Genomic DNA, 5,368 nt, shown 5'->3' with positions numbered 1-5,368 from the left:
TTCCGTGGGTTAAAGTAAACAGTCCATAAATCAATGCCCGTGTCGTCTAACAGCCAGCATTTATCCCGGCCAAATGGTGCTTTTCAAGTAAGCCCCTGTCAGAGGGACTCTGCGTTTTTCTGCGGCGAGAGTTCGCGCATACGGACTTCTTGCATGCCTGTGGCTCTGGCAATCAGTATGCCCAGTTAAAACCTGCTGCCTCCTCCTTCCATTTCTCCTTGCACTCGCCTTCTCCCTGGATAAAGAAAGAACAGACAGCCTCTCTGAATCTACGAATGCGTTAAAAATGCTGTCCTCCCCTCCCCTCCCAAGTCCAGGTGTGTTCAATCTTTCCGTGCTCTCATGAATCAACCCCACCCTTTCCTCGCTTTTCTCTCTGGGCTCTCCCACCTGACCTCCCTGGTTATTATTGGATTCCACCCGCCCTCCTGATATTCTGTCCGTTCTGAATGCCTTTCTTCTGCTGAGGTAATAAGGTAGGTGAAGGTCACTATGCATTTTGGAACTAAGTGATTTGGCAGCTTTTCTTCGTGATTCAGCATAGTGCATTGTGGGAGAAGTCGTTTTCTGACATGTAGTCTCTGTAGATTTTATTTTGGAATCTCCTGGCAGAGTGGGTTTTTTCATTATGTGCGGCATGTTTTCACCGTCCATGACTGTAGGTACAGGGTGTTCTGTTAACTTTATGTTGGTGAGTGAGCTAGATGTCCCGCCACTGTTCAAATTAGGTGACTCCGGGGGTGTATCCTCACACAGTGTTCATGGTTTACCACCAATTTTGTGGCAGAGTTTCCGTGTCCATGCTACTTGTAATGCACACAGTGTTACCTATTGCCAGTAACTGTGGGTGTCGTTGTGCTGTGTCTGCCGACGCAGTAATTGGGTTTGTTGTCTTCGCAGTGGCGGCTTCGGGGTGCTGATGTTTCTGGGATCAAAGGTCGGAATTCGCTGGTCCGGTAAACAGTGCTGGTATGGTTTTACCGGCCGCGTTGAATCCGGACCGGCAAACTCGTAATGAGGCCCATAGTGTCATTATACACATGCATTCCCCAAGATATGACATTGGCAGTAATAGAAGTAGTACTTCTGACTAAGAGAACAGAAGGGACTACTCCAACTAGTTTTATTTTATAGAAAACCTTTTTGGTTTTGCTTGCACCTTTCTTTGCGCCAGTATTTCCTGTCTTCACATATATGACTTATGCTATTCCCAATGAATAAATGAAAGCATTCAAGTCCTTCTGCGTGTAGATTATTTATTTTTTTGATAATGCTAGGCCCTTTTGGATGCCACGTGTTTCGGCATTACACTTTGCCTTTCTCAAATCCGGGCATTTCTGTGACAAAAAATATTGAAATAATAGAAATAAATAAAAAATGTGAAATCATGTCATAGAATTTAAAGATATTTGCATATTCATTTCCCTTTTTAAAAGCATGTGAGAGAGTGAATACGTGAAGTAAAAAACACAACAAATTTAACCTTATACCAATTTGTGCAGCATAAACCTACAGAGAAAGCATGCGTTAGAATGGTGTCTAAAATGCCCCTTCATACTGTTATAGTAACCCGTGGGATTACTTGGTGATGAGAAAGTGAAAAGAAAATTGACATATACATACAATTACTTTTGAGCAATTTCAGCCCCATTTATCATTTTAATGTCTGTTTCCTCTTGTCCCCTACTTCATCCTGGTAAGTATTTTCCTAGAGTTTCCTCCCACTCATTCCCTTTCACAGAAAAGAAAACCTAACTGTTGTCATCGTTTGTTGTGAAACATTTGGTTGCAATTAATGGGCTTTCTTACCCTAAAGTATCGCGGTCCGATAGATATCCGATATACCGCGATACGCCATACTTTAGGGTAAGAAAGCCCATTAAGAGCAAAGAACAACAACAGAGAAGCCTTGTTGGAATATAGCAGAAGATCACAGACTAAAGATCAGATTGTCTTTGTCAGTACCTTCAATATCCCCTTTAAAACAAACTAAATGCCATTATTAAAAGAAATTGGCATATTCTCAGTGCAGGGGATTGTCCGCTTGAAAAACCGTTATGTGCCTTTGAAAGAGGACCAAATATTCCAAATATTAAAGATCTGGTCAATCAAAATGATGTTTCCCAAAAGAAACCTCAAAAGACACTGACTGAATCATGGGGACTTAGTAGACCTGTGGGCCACACTCCATACTGCAAATGCAGTTGCTGTTTTAATACCAAAAGGACCACATTGTAACTCAAAAATGGTAATTTACGCCATTTGGTGTCCCTGCCAAAATATGTATATAGGAATGACCGAGAGGAAGGTTAAACAAAGAATAATTGAACATAGGAGTTGCATTAGGAATGCAGTAGTAACTGCACCTGTGGTTGGCCATTTCCTAGCGATGGAACACACTCCTGAATCTTTCACATGGACTGTGCTAACACAGGTTAATTCATCAGAGAATACTGCAACAAATAAGAAGAGACATTATAACAAAGAGCAAAGATGAATTTATCTTTGCAACACTGTCGAAAATGGGCTAAATGATTTGATTGATCGGTCATCAAATAAGACCTTAGGTGCCTTAGAGTAATTAGCCTCATGCACTTTTTTCGAATTACATAAAAATTGGGTGATGCACTCTAAATTAAAAAATACGAAAGTTGAGCTTGATATGGTGATTGATGAAGATCACTATGAGCCTCACTTGGGTCTGCATGATAGAGTTTACAAGAAAAAGCTCTTTTTTTTGTTTTGAAATTTTACTCAATATAAAAAAAAAAGAAATGAGTTTTATCCAAAACTTCCTTGCGCTTGCTTTTCCTTCATTAGGGTACGTCTTCACGCACAACCCCCCCCCATCTTCTCGTAGTCGGGGTAAATATTGTAGACACGCCCCGGGGATTTGCGTCTTTTTCTAATTCCCTATGCTGTTTCAATTCTTTGGACTGTTTGCTCTGAGGCCACAGGTAAATTGATTTTTTCATAGCTAAGTCTACTAGCTTCGCCATGGCCACCGTCCAATTCGTTTTTTCGCCTGAGATCAGTCTATTCCACCAGTCGTCGGGCTCCAGGATCCAAGCGCTGGTGAGCAGAGGTCGGAGGTAGGTTTTTCGATTTTCCATGGTTGTCGGACAGTCCATCACTAGATGTCACCGCTTGATTTCCACACAGGTGACAGCTCTTTTCAAAGAAATGGAACCTGTTGGGTCAGTTCACCTATTTCTAGAGGGTTAAAACACTACAAGTGCATGAATTAGGTAATATATGCGAGAGTTCATGTTCCGTAAGTCTGCCAATTATCATGGCAGTTACTCTAATATGAAAGCACGTTTATAGATATGGTGCTTCAGCACTAGCGGTCTAGTGGTTGCTTGTTTATCCGCCGGCCTTCCGGTGCATTAGATATAACGCGTACCACTTTTCACACGCATGCGCATATCGTTCCGTCGAGACCAGCAGCTAATCAATCCTGTGTAGAGGTCCCATGTGCAGCGAGAGCCACGGTAAGGTAAATATGCCCCTCGAGTTGAGTAGATTCCCTTTTCCACTCGCTCCTTCGTTTCTCTAATATACGTAGTTAAACTCTGGACCCGTGTTTTGCATGAGATCCCTATGTGCCTCACGAGAGGAAATGTAAGGAGTCTGGCGCAACATTTTTGTACGACTCGTGTTATTGTACAAAGTATTGCAAATCAGAATCTAAGTACACAAAATAAATCAAATATTTTTGTCTTTTAGACTTGCAGCATGTTTCTGCCACAGTGAGATTTGGCCAGTGTACATGCGAACTAACAACGTACATGTTACAGACCCTACATAAGAAGTCTTGGTGGAATCTTGAAATTTTAGAACCGCCTAAGAATGGCAAGTGGGTTTTGATGATGGTACAAACACATATGATTCAGATCCTTTCAGCCCTTTTGTTGGGGATTTAGTTAAACAACTAGGAGCAAGTTGTTATGCAAAAACTGTAGACGACCATTGTCCATTAACATACGAAACAAATGGATATTTTAGCCTTGTAGTGAGGTGTAAACCATTTGATTCATGACAGCTAATAAAATCTGGATATGTTTGATGATTAGCAACATAAGTAGTGCGAGAAAATCACCATTTACTAGTTTTGGAAGTGCTCAGAAATTACTTTGAGGAGAATAAACATGTTTGAATATGACCTGGACACTGAGGGGGTTTTCTTCTTTTTTACTTCTACAGATCCGGCTTCTATTTCTAAGAAGTTCTACTATCCACGCCTACCAGTGATTAAAGACTAGAGTGTGGTAAGCCTCACCATTGCTATTTAAGTAGTTATGGTGAGAAGACTGCTTTAGTATTTATTATAGCGGCACAATTCATATTAGTGTTGTACTATTTCCCTAGGTAACTGTTACATTTATAACAGTGCGAAACCCTATGAGGATTGTTGAAGTTTGAACCCAGCGCTGGAGAAACAGATATTTAGAAGCTTATGCTTATGACACATGGAATGTCCAAGAATCCAGTCCCTGAAGAAATTCCCTACAGTTTACCATAATAGATTGGGAATTAAACATGTCGGGACAAATTACTGTGAGAATGGTTGCACAGTGACATCAAAGCATTGAAAGCAAAGTGACTAAGTTGCATTTAAGAATCCTATGATGAAATGACGGGTTTGATACTAGACATGAATATATCATATTGTGTTAAATGCTAGTAATATTTATTGTGTCTTTTTAGTCTATGTTTCTTTGTGTGATACATTTTGTTTTTTGATTGACATGTTCTTTTTCACACTAACATTGTCTATGACAAGAAGTTTTTTTTTAGAAATTGGTTATATGTTTTCATTCTTAATTTGATTTCCAATGGTCTATTCACTTCCTGTTTCTTTTTTCTGGGGTAGTTTTTAGCATTATTATGTATAGGAATTGTTTGATATGTGTGATCTAAGTTTTTAGAAGAATTTTTGTAATAAAAAATTATTTATCTATACCTGTAACTTGTGAGGTTTTAATGTTTATACTCACTTAAGGTTAATCAACACACAGGCCGGGGCGTTGATAGGGAAGCCGAGTGTTGAGTATGACTATTGATAGCAGTCCCGTTGACTTCGTAAGATTAGGTCCATCCCAGGACCTCAGCCTCCTCAACTCGAGGGAATCTCTTTATTATGACGTGCCCCTTTGCTGGAGGTAACCAGACAGAGGAGCCGATAAAACTAAAGAGTGGGGAAACACACACCGCCAAACCAATGCTGTAAAGGAAAACAGAACAGGTTAATGCCAGGGTATATTGATGTTATGTAAGAACAGTGGAAACAGGGAAGTTAGACCTTATGACTAACTTGCTGCCACTAAGGATGAAGGAGCCCCCTAATCAGAAAACAGAAGGAAGA

The 5,368-nt window shown here is 40.3% G+C and overlaps 1 long non-coding RNA gene across 1 annotated transcript; it reads left to right on the top strand.

The window, feature by feature from the left end:
• The first annotated feature begins 3,435 nt into the window (after positions 1-3,435).
• On the top strand, positions 3,436-4,866 carry LOC138579878 (uncharacterized). Its single transcript, XR_011304151.1, has 3 exons — positions 3,436-3,494; positions 4,207-4,271; positions 4,372-4,866. It is a non-coding gene; the product is annotated as an uncharacterized lncRNA (long non-coding RNA).
• Positions 4,867-5,368: the final 502 nt, after the last annotated feature.

Source organism: Ambystoma mexicanum, chromosome 3p, assembly GCF_040938575.1.
Source record: "Ambystoma mexicanum isolate Mex_15411 chromosome 3p, UKY_AmexF1_1, whole genome shotgun sequence".
Lineage (NCBI taxonomy): Eukaryota > Metazoa > Chordata > Amphibia > Caudata > Ambystomatidae > Ambystoma > Ambystoma mexicanum.
The sequence above is the reverse complement of the archived record's forward strand: the minus strand, read 5'-3'. Positions and strand labels throughout refer to the sequence as shown.